Genomic DNA, 20,680 nt, shown 5'->3' with positions numbered 1-20,680 from the left:
GTGTGATTTAATACACACAGCATGAAAAACAGCGCCTAGCACCTATCAAATGCTCCGAAATGTTGGCTACTATTACTGTGATTGTTATTATTACTACTGTTATTTTATGAGGATGAGGCATTTAGCCAATGTGTACAAGTGGGGAAGGAAAGACAGACAGCTGGTTGATAGTGGCAGTTAGAAATTCGTAGCTTTCATTGAAAATTCTCAGTGTTCTGGGGAAGGAAGGCATGTTGGCTTCACTTAGGAGAGCCGTTGGCTGTCCTGAAGACTGAGGTGTGAGGGGCCCAGCTCTGAAGAGTCCAGTGCACACTCAGCATTCAACAAAATCCATCGGGAAGTTTCTATGACTTGATGTCAGGAGGAAAGTGACTTCATGGAGGTAGATTTCCTAAGCTGAATCAACTCTTTTTGTTTATTTTTTTCCCAGAGGACTTAGGGGGTTGCCTTTCTTTCCAATCTGCCTCATCTGCTTTTTTCCCAGGGTTCTCTCTCTTGCTTGGACTGAAGAGCAACAAGATAAGACATATCTCTCTCTCCTCCAAAGTAGATCCCATAATCATTTTGCCATTGTTACTGTTTCAAGATTTGTTATCTTGTAACTGTTGGGAATAGACGGGGATCAACAAAAATAATAAACAATGAAAGCATTACGGGTTTCTAAGAAATCTACAAAAATTCTGCTAGGAATTTCTGCCCTCCATTTATGTGCAATAAAGACTTCTTCCTTAATTTCCTTCTTCTAATTTCTTTTCTTGGAAATGGACCTGCCCAATCTGTGTAGGTGAGGCCTTAGATCAAACATGTAGACTTAAGCTCAAGAGCTATAGGAAAATGTATTCTAAACACGCCATTATGAACAAGAAGATGAAAAAAGGGAGAGAGCATCTTTTGGGGAGCAGGCTGTATGAAGATAACATGAGACAGAGAAAATGGGATCACCCAACGCTTCCTGTATGTCCCTTCCTCCCATCCATCCTTCCTTTCTCTCTCTTGCTTGCACTTGACTTCCCTCTGCCTTTCTTTCTGCCATTCTCACTAGTTGTCAGAGGTTTCTAGGGATAGACAGACAATCCCACCTGAGAGTCAGCCTACTTGCACCTTCTGGCTTCATCCTGGATGTCTCAGTGAGCTCGTACCTGCTGGAGACAATGTCTGCACATTGTGGGTATACTTTACTTGTGGCCCTCTTGCTTTGCCAGCACCCCAGGATGAAGCTCCCCTGGTCCAAGGTGCTGGCCCATCCCGTCAGCAGTGGTCTTGCCAACACAGTCCTCAGCCTTCTTGTGTTTCTCAGGGAGAGTTCATACCAGAAGATGCCCTGGAACCTTTATTCAGGGCCCTGCGGGTGTCAGTTGTGTGAGCAACCTCTCTGCCCATGCTGACCACTGGGGAAGGGGGAGGCTAGGAAGAGGCTGGACAATGTGCCAAGAGATGATCGCTGGGTAGCCATTTCATCAAAAACACTAAACCAGCATATTTAGCAATTGAAGTCTTAAGCATACTATGAAAATAAGGCTTCATTCCCAAGGGAAGAAAAGAGTTGCTTCTCTATGCACAATGATGTTAGGTGGCCCCCAAATTTGTATAACCTTGAAGTGGTGAGTCAGATTTCAATGTGGCTTAAAATTTAAAGCTATGGTAAGCAGTGTACTCAGGGCTTAATATAGCTCAGGTACCAATGTCCGTGCTTGCCTCCCTGCAGATGGGCTTGTTGGAAAAGCCACCTTTATTGAAGTGATTTCTATCAACAACTTAATAATTAGAGACCTGCTTTAAGCAGAAGAGGAACCTATTTACTGCAGCCGATAGATGTCTTTGTATCTTAGTCCCTTCATATCCGAACTTAATTTTTTTTGCAGAGGAAACCGCAGCAAACACCTACTACAATCGTGTTGAAGGCTCCCGAGACAGAGGCTGTGCATCGCGGTAGAGACAAGGCTCCTGAGTTGTGGCTGACTCACTGCCAGGACTTCTTGCCTTAGAGACATTTATTTCTCTGCTGACTGCATCTTTAGAAGTCTTGCCAAGGTGAAATGAACTTGACTCACTCTAGGTCTGTTGTTTTAATGTAATTTTCCCCCTGCTGTTTGGGAGTGTGGATGGTCTGGGCTCTGCTAAGTATGTGGTGTGAAGACCATGTCATTGCTCTTATTTGTGGCTTTTCATGAAAACCAAGATGCATCTCAGAGAGCCACCCCTGCATGCGGTCCTCTGAAGCAAAAGGGTCAAAGAATCTGGCAAGGAAAGTAGTCCACAGGGAAATGTTCATATCCTCTGAGAGGGCTGGGTCAGCGAGGCCATTCAGCCAGTCCCTCGCACCTATCCAGCACTTTCTGTATACCGGAGTTCTGCTAACTGTTAGCCTGGGGGTGTTAGATGGGGGTAGCCTGGGGGTGTTAGATGGGGGTACCAGAGTTCTGCTAAGTGTTAGGTGATGGATACGAGACAGGTACAAAGAGAAAGCCAGGCAGACACTGATTCCTGAGCCAGGAAACTCTGAAGAAGACCACAGCTGTTCTGGTAACTAAAGATCAATTTTTTGTTTTTAGAATTCTTTGAAATGCACCAGTGAAGCCATCCTTGCCAGAAGCATTCCAAGCTAAGGGAAAAGTGTATTTTCTCCCTTCCTCAGCCTCAACTTCGAATTGGTGAGTGCTGTATACATGCACAATCTCAGTGCAATATATAGGCCCCCACTGCAGGGCAGGGGCTATGTGCCTGTGTCTGCCCTCAGGGCACTTCTTTGGGATTCTCACAGAGGGCCCCACAGGCTTGTGATTGTGCATTTGGTCTGCTGAAGGTCCCTACCAGACCAGCTACCTGAGAAACCCTGGACAAGTAGATAAAGGAGCAAATGACATGCCCATGTTACCTGAGGCAGACAACTCTGAGTGTAGACCTTGGACATTCCTGGGCTTTCTCAAAAGCCATGTCGAGAATAAACTCACATGTGTGTGCATGCTCACAGTACATGCACACACATAGCACACACACAGACACATGCATGCACACACACAGTACACACATACATAAGCACATGCATGCACAGACATGTACACACGCACACGTGCATGCACACATGTGCAAGCACACACACCCACGTTCCCCTCTCTGACCTCTGGCTCTATTTTTTATTTGGAAAAGCAGCAGTGTTTTTATTTGGGGGAAAACCATGAGAAAGGCCAAAATGTTTAATGTCTTATGATAAAATTGAACGATCACTTACTGAGTGCTTCCTCTTGGGGCTTGAGATGCGTTGCTAAATACACGGACCTTTCTCTCCAGCTCCCAAGGCTTGCAGTGCCTGACACCCTTCCCCACCCATGGAACCAGGGAGCCGCCAGCCCAGCAATCCAGGCTTCTCCTTCGACAAGAGCTGCGCTTCCTAGCAGATGGGGCTTCCAGAGAGAACTGGGCTGAGTGCTGCAGCAGGCAGTGACTGAGGGGTGACACCCAGCTCATCTCCCAGAGCTGGGCACACTGGACTCATGAGCAGAAGCCTTAGCTTTTAAAAGTTGAAGGAATTTCCTCCTCTCTGAGTGAGTCTGGGCATTGCAGGCATTTGGGGAAAGAACAAGAAAACAGTGTTATTTAAACTACCATCCTTTTCTGGAGAAAAATTAACTCCTGCATGAAGCACTGTAGACAAAAAGAGCAACAGGGTTTTCCTGTGCGGTAGAAGGGAGCCTGATTCTGCTGCAGCACAATTAACGTTTGCACGGATCACAAACATGTTTCCTTCAGGGCGGCCTCTTGGCTGCGGCTGCTGGGGCCTCATGCCTGCCTTTGTTAGGAGACACAAAGGAAGCCAAGAGCACAGAACCCACCTGTCACCCCTCTGCCTCTGTGTGCCCACTCTCTGCCCCTCCAGATGCACACAGAGCCCTTTCAGTGTTCAGAGGCACTGAGGAAGCCTGGAGCCATCAGCACCTGGCGTCTTCAGCACCAGAAATTTCACCAGTCGCCACCTAGATGGGCTGTCAACATGTCATCATTTGGCCATTTTTGGAAAAGCGAATGGACTGTTCTTAAGGGTTGCATTCAGTGACAAATAGCATACTGTGGGCATCGGTTTGCATGCACATGTAAAGTGTGCACACACACATGCGTGCCAGGGCCTCCAGCTGACACTTGCTACTGTCCCAAAACCCTCGTCAGCTGCACTTTCTCCCCAACAGAAGTGATCATTCTGATGGGAACAGCAAAATTAAACTTTGAAGGGATTTCCTTAGAAATCAGCTCGAAGGGTTTACTGAAACTTTTTAAAGATGAAAAATTTGTTTTCCCTTAAGGGTTTGCTCCAAAAAAAGCAGCTCTCACCATATGTTTTCCTGGAGGGAGGAAGGAGGGGACAGAATGTCCAAGTTGAATGCTGACTAAATATTGCAGTCCCAGATTCCACGGGCGGCTAGTCACCCTGGTCCAGGAAAGGCCTTCGCCAGCCCATCCAGTTGAAGGCTATTTGGGAAAGGTCTGGGCAGCCTAGGGTCCTCAGGTGTATTAGAGTAGTTCAGTCTTTGATCAGTGAGTGCAATTTTCCCCCTGGGACAGGTGAAGAGGGGATCAGTCTATAACAAGTTTTTAAGGTTTTCTGAGCCAGAGTTCTATACATTTTAACGGAAGGTGATGGTCACCTTCGAAGCCTGACCCGAATGTCGCAGTGGTCTGCACCACTGGAACCGACGCTAATTAGGGAGCCATAAACCATAGAATCAGGACTCAAAGTAACTGTCAGAGTCTCTTGGTTCTGCCCTCATCCTCCAGGCAGTATTCCTGTTGAACTTATTTGGATCAGTCCCTGCCTGCCTTTCTCTTAAGGTTTTCTAGGGAATAAAGTTTTATGGGATTCCACTGGTGATTCCCCAGAGGGATTATCATCAATTAGTTCATTCAGTCAGCAAATATTTGAGTGCTAGCTATACTTATTGAATGCTGGCTGTGTGCCTGGCCTTTTTCTGAGCTCCAGGGATACAATAATTAATAAAAGATCCCAATCCCTGCCTTCATGGCACTTAGATTCTAACTGGGGGTGGGAGAGTTAGTTGAGAAAATGTAAGGATATAAAAAAAGAAACAACACACGTCAAACATACACAACAGAAGTTGGATGGGGAAGTGCTCTTATGAGTAATGTACTGTAATGGACATTTGCATGAGGCTTCATAATCTCCTTGGGCCAGGACATATATATTCTGTGATCTTCACAAGAATAAACAGCCTGGTGTGTTAAGGAAATTCCCCAGGGTCACATAATCGAAAATGGCTTTTCTGGAATTAGACTACAGGTCACTGGGGGTTGGGGTCCTTCCTTTCTAACTTAAGAAATGAGCAGCAACTCCAACACCTGTGTCTTTTCTTACTTGGTGGAGACTGAACCACACCACTCATTTTCTTTCCCCTGTAGGCTGGGATTCTGCTGGAGAGCTGGTGAGACGACCTGCTTTTCAGTTTGAATACCAGGGCCATTCCATAACAGCCTCTTTAGTTGCAAGGGCCAGCGAGGTCTAGACAGAAATAACCACACAAAGATGGCGTCTGAGCCATTGTCACCCAGGAAGCTGGTCCCCAGTGGAGAAGGCCCAGCTGGAGAGAATAAACACATGACTGCTCTTTCCATCATGTTCAAGTGGGAACATGGATACAGCCTGGGTTGTAGATGTGAGAGATGCAGCTCTGTCCCCGTGATATGGTGGGGACCCGGAGCTGAACACCCGAGGAGGTCTGGAGGCGAACAAGCGACTGACGGCTTCCTTTTGTGATCCGCTGCGATGGCTGCACTGGAAACCTTGGGCCACTTTGACTCCCTTACAGCCTCACCTGCTCTCCACTGTCATAGAACAGGGTGAAAGAGCCCCACATGTAGCCTTGTCATCACAGCAATGAATTTCAATAGCTTTCTTAGATCTCAAGTTGGAGAGAACCACGGGCTTTCCATTTGTGGGGAGTTACAAGGAAACATGAGTTCTTGGGGCTGATAGTAGTGTCCCACATGGTACAGGGTGGTACAGGGATGGAAGAGGAGGGGTTCAGGAGTCAGGCAGAACCCAGGGTGAATTCTAGCCCACACACTCACTCATCTTGGAGATCAGGCCCTTTTCTTGTTTCTCAGTTCCTATATTCACAGCACAGAGATGCGAGATTGTTTCAGAGGATGCATGTGATAACATGACCCCCATGAGACATGACAGCAACTCAGAAGGTATCAAAGATCAGCCACATCATGTGTGAGTTCAAGTTTGCAAATTCTACTGTCCATGCTTGGCAGGGAAAGAGTAGGGGAAGAGACAAAGCTGGTGGCTCCAGCTTGTTTCAGTATCTTGTTCAAACAAGGCAGCTTGAAGATCTCTAGAGCTTATTCATTCTTTGCTCAGTGAACATTTGGGGGATAAGCATCTGCTGCTCCCTGGTGGGTCTCAGTTCCCTCTTGCCTCATGGTGCAAACATCTCAGCAGGCTGAGTGTTGGAGGGTTTAAAGCCACGTCTGCTGCATGCTTCATGCGTCCTCACTGCAAACCCACTATCACAGGGACTCTACTAAGGAAACAGCGGTCAGTTCAGTGGTTGTTTTGATGCTCTGCAGTTTTTGGTGTTTGTTCTTAAACCACAGAAAGGTGAAACAAAAAGAGATACAATGTGCCCCCTTTTATTAGTAAAGACCTTTGGAAACATGATACTACCCGAGGTCTGCCGAGGCACTCATGGCTGATGGTGTAAATGTTTTTTTTCTGGAAGACGCAACAATAGGCCTAAGAAAGCATAAAAATGTTCAGACCTTTTGATGCCAAAATTCCACTTCTAGAAAATTTTTTGAAGAGGAAAATTAAATAGAACCTCACAGCTTTCTAACGAAGAAAGTTCTTTGCAAAGTAATCCATAAGACCAACATATTGCAAGTGCCTTCAGTGCTCAGCCACATAGAACTGGTCAACCGACTCACTTGTTCAGCTGACACCACCGAGCCCCTATCAGGACACCTGCTGTCGCCCTGGTCCCCGGCCTGCTTCAGGAAGCTTCTCCTCAGACGTGTGCTCTGAATGTGCAGTCTGTTATTTCACCAAAGCCACATATTGTGCTACTTTTGTAAGTTTCGCATCACACAGCAGAATATAATTCAGGAGAAAAGCTCTTAAATAATGTTCCCTGGAGGGAACTTTGTACCCAATTACTTGAATAGATAACAAAGTCCTTTATCCATCTAGTGAACACAGTTTTCACTAGCACAACGCCTTGACAAGCTTTTTGTTCAAAAATTTAATTTCCCTAGATCCCAAACCATAAGGAATTATCTTCTAAAAGAATTTATGTCAAGTCTGTTGTTTTGACATTTGGCTAGAGAAAATATATGCTTTTGGGTCCTCTTCTACCTGTAGCATTTTCTTTTCTCTGTTAATTTTTATTCTTTATTATATCCAGATTAATGATTCTTTATGAGGCCGTGTAGGTTGATGGACATGATCTTAGATTTGTTTTCCTCTGTAAGAAATTTTGGGGTGACAAATATGAAATCCTGCCTTAAATTCATCCTCATAAATTCCTAAATAGGAACTTTCCTTGAAAGTCTCATGGCCTATGTGAAATTAAATAATCAAAAATTAAGTATTGTTCTTTAAGTTTGCTGTTTAATGTTTAATGTTAGTAATGTTCTCATGTCAAATAATTCTCTAAATATTAGAATCATAGTAAAATCTAATGGTTTTTTCCTTATATTGTTGAATTTTTATAAGTGATTATTGGTTCTAAAAAGGAACAGTGTTCTTCCTTAAAATTAGTTAGCTAAAAAGCTCTCTTAATATTTACCACTTACAGTATTATCCATTTATTTCCCTGTTTAATCATTGGAAATTTGTAAATAATTGCTTTCGCTTATGAAATTTATATTTTTCACAATCTATAGTTTATTCCATCATTTTACTCTTGATTGGTCATTATTTATTTATATATTGACTGACAGAATTTCAACATATAAAACACAAAAAGAGACTTTACTCCATGTTACATTCAGAATGTGAACCTAGATCTTAAAGTGAATAAGAAGACACTAGAAATCAACTCCAAGGGCGCCATGCTTGGTTCATGTTACCCTGTATACATGGCGAGAATCTGAGTGCTCTCCCAGTCACTGGCCACACCCAGGGTCTGGGGTGCCAGAAACAATGCCCATGTCATGGTTTAGCTCCTTGGCCTTCCCAAGGCCAGGGCCCAAACTGAACAGTAGATTTTGGCAAAAATGCAAGGTGGAGCCCAAATGTAGGAGCTTTCTGCATTTTAGTGGAATCTATTGCATATGTGTATATTTATATGTGCATACATATATATCCAGTAAAATAATATTTTAAAGGTCATGTAAGGACATGGAACTATTTAAAAATAGTATTTTAAAATAATATTTTAAAGGTTATGTAAGGACATGGAACTATGCCTACATTATGTTTATTAAATAACCGTAGGGCTGCAGAACTGTTAGAGAATCATCTCAAGTTGAAAATCAACTAGTGTCTCTTTATGTTGGTTCTTGCAGATGCATCAGGGACACACGGAAGCCACCTCCCTTCTTCCTCTTGAGGTGAGGTCCCCCTGCAGGGGATTTAACATTTAAAAGTGTTTTAAAACCTGGATCTCTGTTGAAAGGGGTTCAGTGTTTGAAGGAGAAGCTGGAAGGGACATCTGTGCCTCCAGGTGGAGAGGGGCAGGGTGTCTAGCTGAGAGGCTGGTTGGCAGGCAGCCTGAGGCTTTGTGAGAGGTTGGCACCTTGCTCTAAGGCATGATCCCAGGTGGGTGGCTGCCTGGGTGGCTGGGGTCGGGGTGGGGGTGTCACTGGGCTGTAGCTTTGGATTGACAGCAAGGGTCTTCGGGGAACAGCAGGTGGAGAGCAGGGAGGCGAGCTCTGAGGGCCTGTCCAGTTACTGCAGCAGCTTTAGCTGGCGGTGCCTTGTGACAGTGGTGACCACCTGCAGCGAGGAGCGGGCCTGCCCCGTCGCAGGAAGCACCATGGCCCAGGTCCTATTTAACTGAGCCGGTGTAAGGCACAGGATGGAGCCCTGAAGTCACCGACTGTGGCCTTTTCACAAGGCTCAGCCTGACTGAGATTTGATTTAGAAAGAAACGTGATGCAGTGCTCCAGTATCATGGAACTGTTAGCACCTGATGCTTGGACACGTGCCCGCAGGAACTCCACCACACAGATGTATGTCATTGTCATCACACTGGTTTCTCTGGGTAGGGGGTCAGAGGAGTTCCTAATTTAAAAAATTTTCCTCCTCTGATTTCTTTTCCAAAAGTTCTAGAAAAAACGTGTATTAATGTTACAATCAAGAAAAGTAATAATCCAGCAGATGACTTAAAAACAAAGTCTGTAGTGTCCAGGGATTCAGAATGGTGAGAATGGTGTCTCATGTCTATTCCATCTCTCTGTCCCAGCATAAAACAATGGCTGCTATTTTCCGGAGAGATTTTTAGGAGCCAGACACTGTGCTAAGCATTTCATGCTAATTAACTAATCTTCACAGTGGCAAGATGATGACCCCCTTTTAAAGATGAGGAAAAATTATAATGCATTGTTGAAAGAAATAAAATAAGTTCTGAAGAAATGGAGAGACAATCAGAGATCCTACAGTGTAAGGGCTGGCAGGCTCTTGGTTAAGGAGCCAGGTAGTAATTGATTATTTTAGGTGATATGGGCCATAAGGTCCCTGGTACAACTGTGCCTCTCTGCTGCTATGGTGTAAAAACTGCAGAACACAGCATGTAGATAAATGAGTGTGGTTGTGTGCCAAATGTGATTTAGGAAAACTGGCCATGAGCGGGACTTGGCCCCCAGGCCATAACTTGCTGAACTCTGCTGTGGAGGAAGACAAACAACATCATAAACACACAACTTCCTAAAGTAATACCTAATTTAATGCCATTCTAATCAGGAATTTGGGATGACGGGTTTTAACTTCTAGGAGGGGAGGCCTTTTTAAGTAAGCTGGGAAACCCAAATGTCTGAAGGAAAAAGTCTGACAAATATGACTAAATAAAAAATTAAGTGTTTTTGCATGGCCAGAGAGTGCAAAAAATATTGACAGAGAGATGATAGCACTAGAGAAAGTATTTGAAGCACAATGTGACAGAGTTTTAATCTCTCTAATATTGAGAACCTTTTATAAATTATTAAGCAAAAAAGAAAAAGTATGCAATTCACGGAAGGTGAAATAAAAATGACTATCAAAATCTGAAAATATGGCCGATATCACCAGCAGTTGAGGGAATGTTATATAGCAATAAGGAGATCCGGAGGTTTGCTAGTCAGGTTGGCATAAAATAAAAATAGTGATACAAGTCAGAGCCAGGAAAGGTGTGGGGGCTTGTCCCTCATGTCTTCTGAACTGGCAACCACTTCGGGGAAATAGTCTGGTGGTACCTACTAAAAGGAAGAATGGCAAATTTAAAGTGGTAAATTATTGCAAAATTGAGGAAAAGAAAACAACTTCATATCAAAACCTATGAGTTATGGTCAGACCAGTTCACTGAGGAAAATGTGTAGGCTTCGAATGATGTTATTATTTTTCAAAAGAATGTCATGCTCCTCTTCTGTTTTATTTGATTCACAATTAAGATCGCTTGTCTATTTGTGAGTCCAGAGTATTCTGCTTCCTGGCTGGGTCAAAGGGGGCTTTCCTCTCAGACCTGGGGACAATTCTTCTGATTTTTTTCTTTTATGTGTCTCTCATTCTGGGCTCATACTCTTCTGGGGTATGTTCTGTTCTTACACAGGTATGCTGGTGGGGTTGGCCCATGATGTTACCTGAAAAGTTAGGGGTCCAGTTCCTTCCTGGCATGTTATGGGACAAGTATTTACTGGGTATTTACCTGGTATTTACTAGGACATGCCCAAGAGTTAATGGCCAGTCACTTTAGTCTCACGAACAGCAATCATTTATGCAAATAACTTTAAACCTACTGTGACACATCAGGACATTTTATAATATCGGGGGAACTATAAAAGTCCAAGCTGAAAGTTAATACCCAAAGGGCCAGGGGTGAGGGTGGGATTGGGGAGGCGAAATGACTTCTTAAGGTCCCTAAAGCCCTTTGCTCCAATAATCATGCAACTTCAAGGCATGATGTATTATGATAAAGAAAGGGAGCTGGTATCATTCCAAATCCAGAAACTTCCCAATCAGGATAGTGACAACCTCTCTGTGAACCCAGACTAGAAGCCGCAAAAAAATACATGTGTTGAGTTTTGTATTATGTCTTCCCTTGTCTTTGAAACGAACACATCTGTTGGTCCCTTAGCTTACCCGTATACGTACAGCCAAAAGGCACCTACGGATCCTGCTAAATAATTTCCCATAGCCAACTAAATGTGCTCTAAGGCCAGAGCCTACCAGAATCCCAGTGTGAACTGTACAGACTGAGTGAGAAGTAAGAACAGAGTTTTCTCCATGTGGCTCTGTCTCTAGACGTGTCACCAGGCAAGGGGAAAAGGTTATGGCTGCAAGGCTTGGAAGCTGATTTGGACACGCAAACCATGGTCCATCTGCTCAGTGAGCTTCAGCAGGAAGGGCTTCCCTACATGGCCTTGTCTCTCCCAGTTATCACATCGGTGCTGCGCTTCCTCCCTCAGAACTGGGGTAAGGAAACACCAGACCTTGTGGAGGATAGTTTAATTTCATTTCTTAAGACAATTTATTGCAGTACCCTCAACATGAAAAGTTAGAGGTCCAGTTCCTTCCTGGTGTGTGATGGGGACAAGGCTTTGCTTAGGTGGTCGGGACCCCCATCATTCCTGCTCCTTCCAGCCCCACCTCCAACACCGTCTGGGGCTCCAGCCCATGCTGGGCCAGCACACCCCTTCAAGCTTCTGGGTCAGCAGTATCCCGGGAGGATGCCAAGGTGTGGCTCACACACAAAATCACTTTCTTCGGCTTGAATTTTGGGAGGAAGCTATTCATCATTGAAGCATCAAAATAGGAGCTTCATGTGGGTCACACATGTCCCAGAGCTCTGCTTGCTTCATCCTGGAGGCAGTCTGCAGCAGGCTCTGGTGGCAGGGGTCTCAGATTCCATCAGAAACCTAAAACCTGTAAACACACTGTCGGCAGTCGGTGGAGGGATGTGAGAAACTAGCAAATGAACAACAAATGCAGGGAGAGAAAGGGCAGACCAGATGGACTCATGTTTTTCACAACCGTGGTGAGGTTGCATCCCCGGGTCTCCAGCCACCAGAGGCTGGGGAGTACTTGGCGGCAGAGCACGGAAACATAAACGCAAGGCATTTTGTTTCCTTGTATGTGCTTTTTTCCCTTTAAATATTTACTTTCTGTGTTTTGCCAGGACACAGTTTCCATCCCACATGCATAACAGGCTGTTTTTGCAAATGGGGGTAGGGGAAGGCAGGGGACAGCTCGTCTCAGGAGACTGGCAAAAGGATTTTGATTCTGCCAGGTCCAGCCTGCTGGCTTTCCTCCCCAGGGTAACGGTGAGCAAAAACCTGGCCCGATCTTTATGTCTGGGTGTGGTGGCTCCTGGGAAAAGGGCTGCCCCTTTGTAGGAGCCCAGACCCACACCCATGGGGTTTGGTGTGACCCAGAGAGGGGAGGCCAGCTGGCTGGTGGAAAGCACATGCCTTTGCTGCCTGGTGGCCTGTGGTCTCTGCCTGTCACATCTGAGGCCGGGGTGGGCAGGGGAAGGGATGGGTGAGCCAGGGCCTGCAACCCAGTCTCTGGCATGGAGGCTGCTGATGGAGCATCTTTACACACACTTTCCGCCCCACAAGAGAGGCAGGCTGGCGTAGAAGAGTGATGAAGGGTGTGTGTGGGTGAAGGGGGAGCAGCTGGAAGAGAGGATGGGGGTGGCGAATTCCCAAGTGAAATAGAAATATACTACACAAAAATAAATAAATTAGCCCTGGGCTTTGAGCCATGTTTGAACCAAAATAATGTAAGCAATCAAATGCTTACTGTCTCTATTCACTCAGGCTTCCAAACACATTACTTCACAGAAAATGGAAGGGGTTGTAATAAAGGCGGGTGGGCAGAAGTTGCACAATTATGGCCACGTGGTTAGGAGGTGGGCTCTAAGGAGGTAAGTACACATGTCCTGAGCTAAAAATACGCAGTCCTGGCATTTTTTCATTGGTTATGAGGGACGAGGGCTGCAAGAAACAGCCTGGTATTCACCAGAGGTCTCTTGAGGGATTCTATTTGTTCTGCAGGCAAGCAGATGAGTAGATGGGGAGGTGCCCTGCTAAACACTCAGCCCAGGGTAGCTGGGGAGAGCAGGCGCTCCTCCACCGACGTGCAGAGCGAGCCCCGGGAAATAGGCCTCCTGCTGCGAAGAGGGAGACCAGTTTACATCTGCAAAGTGCTTTTAAGTTCATAATCCTCTGCTGATACCACCCAGAGACACTGATTTGTTGTCCCTGTTGTCCAGTGCAGGGCTTCTCAAGCTGCGATGTGCACAAGCCTCGGGACAGACGCAAGCCCCACGTGCAGAGGTCTGGTCCACTAAGGCTCAGTAGGACCCGAGACTTTGCATCTCTAACAGCTCGTGGCGAGGCTGCTGCCACCATGGACCACATGCTGAGAGATGCACTGTTCTGGGTGAGCTTCAGGACAAGAGCCTGTATTCAGCCTGGATTCTAAGTTCAGTTTCCCACGGATGCCATGGTGCTTCCTCCTCCTGCACTCTCCCTGCCAGTCACGGTGCCACATCAGCTGAGCCTGGACCGGTCTTCAGAATCCTTCCTGACACAATCCTTTTGGCCGCCACCAGCCACCAATGAGAGCTGACACGCAGATAAACCCACTATCATCTTTAAGTTGGTGGAGCAGGCACTGTTCTAAAACTCAGAGAACATGGACTGACTCGTGATAGGGCCAGGAACTATGTATGGGGACTCCAGACGAGGTGCTAACCTCACCGTTCTTCAGGGGCCTTGCCTGTCCAATGAGAGGGCTGGATTGGGTTGATGGGCTGATTCTAAGAAGCACACTGTGTTTGTTTGTAAGAAGGCTTGCAGATGGCAGCCTTCTTGCTATGTCAGCTCTGGAGGCTGGAAGTCTGAGGTCAAGGTGTAGGGCAGGTATGGTTCCTCCGGAGGCCTCGCTCTGCTGGCAGATGGCTGCCTTCTCGCTCTGTCCTCACGTGCCACTTATCTGTGTATGAGCATGTCTGGTATCTCTTTTCATAAAGGGCACTAATCCCATCACGAGAGCCCCAAACTCATGACCTCATCTAGATCTAATTGTCTCCCAAAAGCTGCATCTCCAAACACCATCACATTGGGGTGTAGGGCTTCAGCACATGAATCTGGGGGGATACAATTCAGTTCACAGCACAAATGGATAGTTTGTTTTAAAACACAGCTCTCTGGGTTCTTCCTCTAGAAGGTCTTATTCAGTCTGTCTGGAGTGGGATCCAGGAACTGTATTCTTTGCAGGCACCCCACATGACTCTCAGCCTCCCAGCTTGAGAAGCTCTGGGTGAGTTCCCCAGTTTCTGGGCAGTGAGCTGTGGGGTCCTTGTGAGTCCCAACAGTTACTTGTTCCTCTCTGAAAAAGTGCCTCGTCCACTTCGCATAACCACTGACACTCCACAGAGAACCCAGCTTACCAGTATGTGGATCTCTAGCCCAGCACCCCTCCTGGAGCAGGGTACACAGTAGGCACACAATTGATGTTTATTGAGGGTCTTGCTCAGGACCCCTTCTAACTTCAAAGGTCTTTGAAATGTGCAAATTGTCTTTGAAGAGCCCCGAAGGGGTTATCTGACAGTGTGTAGGGAAAAGGCAGCAGGCTGACTTTGTGTTTCCCCTCCAGGAGGCTTAAACTAAAGGGACCACATTTTCATTTCCCTCTCCAAGCAGCACAAAGTGAGATAACCTGATCTGGACAATGAATAAACACAGGCCCAGGGAACAGATTGCCCCTCCAAGACCTCTGGTTGGCTGCTTCTTTCTCTCGTTCCCTGCTGACTACAAGGCCAACAGTGAAAGCAGAGGAAGGGCAGTAAGTGGGGCTTCCTTAGGACAGCGCAGTCCATGGGAACGTGGGGACACTTGTCTCCATTCTTCAGTCCATGAGGTGTAATGAGGAAGGGAAGGGGATGTGGAAAGAGTTTCTCTGTTAAAAGTGGGACTGAGAGGAAGGAGATGTAATGCAAAGTAGTTGAACTGATATACAGCAAATTATAAACCATTCCTGAAAAACCACAATGAGATATTACTACACACCTAGTAGACCAGGTGTGTTCTACTAGTGACAAAATAAAGAACAATGACAATGCCCAATGCTGGTGGTGATGCAGAGAAACTGGCTTTCTCTCAGACATTCTTGGGGGGTGTCAAATAGTATAGCCATGCTGGAAAATTGTTGAGCAGTTTCTTATAAAACTAAACATACCGTGTGGTCTAGTCATCATACCCCTGGGCATTTATTCCAGAGAAATTAAAATTTATGTCGACACAAAAACATGTACCGTAATGTTCATATTAGCTTTATTTGTAATTACCAAAAATTGTAAACAACCCAAATATCCTTCAATGGATCAACAGTTAAATGTTCTGGAACATTCATACCATGGAATTCCACCCAGCAATAAAAAAAGCACTTTTGCTACCTGCAACAACTGAGATGGATTGCAAGGGTGTAGTGCTGAGTGGGAAAAAGTTTAATACTGTATGATCACAACATTTTTGAAATGACAAAATCATAGAGATGGAGATGAGATTAGGGGTTGCCAGAGGTTAGGGAGTAGAAGAAGAGGGAGGGGTGTGGACTGGCTATAAAGAGGTGGTATAAAGAATACTTATGGTAGCAGAATTGTTACTAAAAGAGCATAGACACACACACACAAGTGCATGTAAAACTGGTGACATACATGGGACTTTGGTATTACTTTTGCAATCTCCTGTGAACCTATGCTTGTTGAAAAAAAATTTCTGAAAAGGAAAATAAATAATTAAAAATGTGTTTTCTCACAGTGGAAGTTCATTATAATTATTGGGGAAAGTGATTTCTTTCTCTTTTGGAGTGGAGCACACCACTTTGGTTTCTTCAACACAAATGTATTATTTGTCACTGTAAAAGGCAAACATTGTATAGAATAGAGAACCCCGAGAATAAAGTTTTCCATATGTGGTCAAATGATTTTCAGCAAGGATGCCAAGACCATCTAATGCGGAAAGGATAGTCTTTTGAAAAAACAGTGCTGGGAAAACTGGACATCCGCATATAAAAGAATGAAGTTGGATCCTTACCTTACACCATATGCAAAAATTAGCCAAAAATGGATCAAAGACCTAAATATAAGAGCTAAAACTATAAAGCTCTTAGAAGAAAACTTGGGGGAAAACTTCATGACATTGTATCAGCAATAGTTTTTTGGATATGATGCCAAAGTCAGAGAATAGAAAAGAAAAACAGATAAATTGGATTTGTTGAAATTAAAAAGCTTTGTGCATCAAAGGACACCATCCGCAGAGTGAAAAGGCAGCCCACAGAAAGGGATTAAGTATTTGCAACTCATATATTTGATCAGGGATTAATATCTAGAACCTGTAAAGAACTCCTACAAGTCAACAACAAAAAACACACAACCCAGTTTTTAAAAATGGGCAAAGGGCTTGAATAGACATTTCTCTAAAGGAGATATACAACTGGCCAAAAAGCACATGGAAAGATGCCAGCATCACTTATCATTAGGGAAATGCAAATGGAAACCTCAATGAGATATCACTTCACACTTATTAGCGTGGTTACTAAGAAAAAAACCCCCCAAACCAAGTGCTGATAAGGATGTGGAGAAATTGGAAGCTTGTGTGCTACCACAGAGAATGTAGAGTCATGTAGTCACTGGGGAAAATGGGATGGTGATTCCTCAAAAAATTAAATGTAGAATTACCACATGATCCAGCAGTTCTACTTCTGGGTATATATCCAAAAGAAGTGAGAGCAAGGACTCAAACAGATATTTGTACAGCCATGTTCATAGTGACATTATCATGACAGCCAAAAGATGGAAATGACCCAAGTGTCTGTGGATGAATAAATGGACAAACAAATGCAGTGTATGCAAATAATGAAATATTGTTTAGCCTTAAAAAGGAATGAAATTCTGATAACGTGGTGAACCTTGAAGACATTATGCTAATAAGCTGGACACAAAGGACAAATATTGTATGATTCCACTTATATAGGTACTTAGGGTAGTCAAACTCATAAAGTGGAACTGTGGTGATGGGGGGAGGGTGGTGGGAATGAGAATTTTTGTTTAATGGGGACAAAGTTTCAGATCGGGGTTGGTGACAAACTCTGAAGCTGGATGATGGGAACAGTACACAACAATGAGAATGCACTTAATGTCCTTGAACTGTACTCTTAAAAATGGCTAAAACTGTAACTTTTATGTTATGCCTATGTTAGCACAATTTTTTAAAAAGGCATTGCTAGAGATAAATAGGCTCATACACACACAAAAGGCAGACTTTGTCAAATTCTTCCCCTCCTTCACTGTATTTCTTTCAATCCCTAAGAAGAGTCTGTTTTAACACAGGTAAAATAATAACCAGATTTGTGGAAAACTGAGATGGTGCCATAATTAGAGAAGTCAGACTTTCAGCTTGGCATCTGCAGTCCTGGGCATTTCGGCCTGAAGTCTTTATTCCTGTCATATTTACTCTGCTTCTTCAAAGAACTCAGTCTGACAAGGCCATTGTGGTGTTCTGAATGCTACGTACTCTTTCCTGATGCAAGCCACTTGTCCTTCCGAGAATGACCTCTGTCCTTTTTCTTCTTCACCTGTCCAAATACTACCCACTCAAATCCTCCTGCGCTGACAAGGTCCTCAGGCATTTCTCCTCCTCCTACTCACCTATTACACTTCTTGTCTAGACCCAGTTTTTGACACCTGCATTTGGTAGTAAGATTTACAAGCGCAAATTTCATATTCCTCCAACTAGTGTGTAAGAACCTCAAGGCACAACCCAAATTCTTACTTGTTTTACCACCAAATAATTTGGTGCTGTGATTTTCACAGAGTGGGTACTTAGTAACAATTCAGGAGCTGATTTAAATTAGGTTTCTATCTATTTCCCTATCCCATTCTGAAACGTTTGGAAACAATTTTTTTTAAATGAAGAAACATAATGAACATAGACTTAGTCTGTGAAAGGTGGAGACATCTAAACATTCAGGTGTAGAAAGGCTTCCTGAATTCTGAGCATAGTGCTATTAAACACTGGGATAGGGATGTAGGTCTTTATGAAATCACAGATTCCTAAAACTATGGGGAACCTAAGCCACCATCTACCACTAATGTCTGTATCTCACAGAACAGGAAGCAAATGCCTAGAAGGTTAGAGATGTCACTCTAAGAACATAAAGAACATATAGATGGTGCAGAGTTGAGACTACAACCAGTGTCTTCTAAGTTTCTACTTTTCCTTTTCACTTACTGCAGCTGCCTGGTGGAATTCTTTCATTTATGTGTGAGATATGGTGGGTAGAAGTGGTAAATGTCAAGTATAAATTTCCACCTGTGGATGAAGCATATTAACTAAGGGTAACAATAACCTTGTATGTCCAGATCGGCAGGTCTGGGGTGTGATTGTTTTGTGTTTATGTGCACTGCTTGCGAAGCAGAAATCCACGAGGAGCCCCACAGAGAGCATGCGGTGCTGTGCACTCAGCTGACCCTAGCAAGGGGTTGGCCGCCAGCGCTTGCATTTCACAGGGACTTGCCCGCAGGCAGAGAGAGGAGAGGGAGGGCTTCGGACTGAACGTTTGGAAGGCTCCAGGTGGGCTGGGCTGGAGGCTGTGGCCCCAGGAAGCCGGAGGCGGGACAGCCAGCAGCGGGTCTCTGGATGCCCGCTGGGGATGCCCTGTTGGCATGCTCTCATTGCTCTAAAGCTGGAAACAGGGACAAACATTTAGGGAAGCTGCTGTTGTTTGGCTTCTGGACGGGGGGCTGAAGGTGGTCTGACTCCCACAAGCCTTACAGAGGCAGGCGGCCTCCTGGATGGGTTACCGCAGGGGGTGGGTTGGTTTTTTGACTGTGGGTCAGAGTGCCACTGGTACACGTGGGCTGCCTGTGTATTCAGTCTCTCAGTGGGTACAGTGAGGGAAGTCGATAATCCTGGCCCTCTGAACAAGCACCAGCCTCCTTCCCTGCACATAAGTGAAGAGGCACCTTCAGGAGGCAGGCTTCACTCTTAAGGGAGAGTAGTGCTGCCTGTGAGCCTTTCTGAAACACCGCTTTTCTTTCCTGAATACCCTGCTGGCACAGGTGCACTACTCTGGACAGGGTCTGGCCCTCTTGCACTCCCGACACCCATCTGATCTATAGTGTCCCTCAGGTGGAGTCCTTGCCTCCCCAGGCGCCCCCATGCTGGGCCTCACCTCTGCTCTCCCTCCCCTGCGGCGCCCTTCCTGCAGCGCCTTCTCTCTCTCCTGCAAATCCTGCCCAGGTTCATGTTTCAATCCAGAATCTGCCTCCTGCCTGAACCTTTCCTCACGACTGCAGTGTGTGGGCATGTTCCCCCTTTATGAACCCCAAGAGGCTAGACCTGGACCCCACACTCAGGCTGCTGATTGGCTGAGGGTCAGTGACTCACCTGGGGAAGCTGATGCAGAATCCTGGGTGCCCCTCAGAGATTCCAGTTTGGTAGATCAAGGCAGGTTGGACAAGTCCTACCTGGGCTGGTGGGGAACAGGGGGAAGAGTGCTTTGATTAAAAAGTAAACACATGCAAGGGCCCAGAGGCAGTGGAACACACCCATGGGTGCATGTGTGTACATATCACATGTTGGGGAAAAATTGTGAAAGGCTTTGAAATGTACTCAAAAGATAACTGGTGTCTTCAGTGGAAAACTCGGCATTGTCTGGCACACTCTTCCAGCTTATTTGATTCTATGTGGTCTCTTCTCCTTTCATAGTCTTTGGGCTTTTCAGAGCTCTACAAATTCCAGTAACTAATAGCAATGCCCCATGATTTCCCTCCCGTGCTGGGGAAGAAGTTGCTTTTGCATCCAGTGAGCAAATTCATTTCAGCATCCTTGGTGGCCTCTGTATGTGTCTGTTCTCTGGGTTCTCCTTTCGATCAGTTCTAAACATCTTCTGTTCCTCTCATAAATCAATAAGTTAAATGGAATCATTGGCTGTGTTCATTTTCTATTTCTATGAGAGTCATGGTTTTACATTTTAATAATTCTCTCTTACACAATCACACACATACACAGGTCCTGCCTGGCTCAGCCATCTTACTCTGCATAAATGGCTTAGCTTGGCATGATGAAGGGTAGGTCAGGATACTCAATATGGGAATATTCAATAAAGACCAACCTGTGCAACTGGAACTTTATTAGATAATTCGTTTTTAAAATGACCACTCAAAATGCTGGCATCACCCTGTCATAAGTATTCATCCCTCCCAGATGCCGTGGAGTAGGAATGAGTAGATGGCACTGCTCTGGGGTTTCCAAACATCTCTGGGGCCTTCCCTCCAGAATCTCAAGGCTGCACACGGTGGGCTTGGGTAAGTGTCTGATCTGACCTGCCAGGCCAGTGCTCGAGTGTGGTCACAAAATACCTGGGCTCTTTCAGGTAGGAAGCCAGGGAGATTCTGCCTCAGGAGCCCCACTGGGCTGCTCCCACCTGGTTCTCATAAGGCTGGGCAGCGGGAGCTGCTTAGCT

At 45.3% G+C, this 20,680-nt stretch overlaps 1 long non-coding RNA gene across 1 annotated transcript; it reads left to right on the top strand.

Moving 5' to 3' along the window:
* The first annotated feature begins 1,541 nt into the window (after window positions 1–1,541).
* LOC140847727 (uncharacterized) lies at window positions 1,542–20,362 on the top strand. The gene is made up of 4 exons (XR_012127795.1): window positions 1,542–2,031; window positions 2,553–2,651; window positions 8,521–8,565; window positions 13,422–20,362. It is a non-coding gene; the product is annotated as an uncharacterized lncRNA (long non-coding RNA).
* The last annotated feature ends 318 nt before the right edge of the window (window positions 20,363–20,680 follow it).

The sequence above is a fragment of the Manis javanica genome, chromosome 2, assembly GCF_040802235.1.
Source record: "Manis javanica isolate MJ-LG chromosome 2, MJ_LKY, whole genome shotgun sequence".
Lineage (NCBI taxonomy): Eukaryota > Metazoa > Chordata > Mammalia > Pholidota > Manidae > Manis > Manis javanica.
This window is presented reverse-complemented; position numbering and strand designations above follow the sequence as displayed.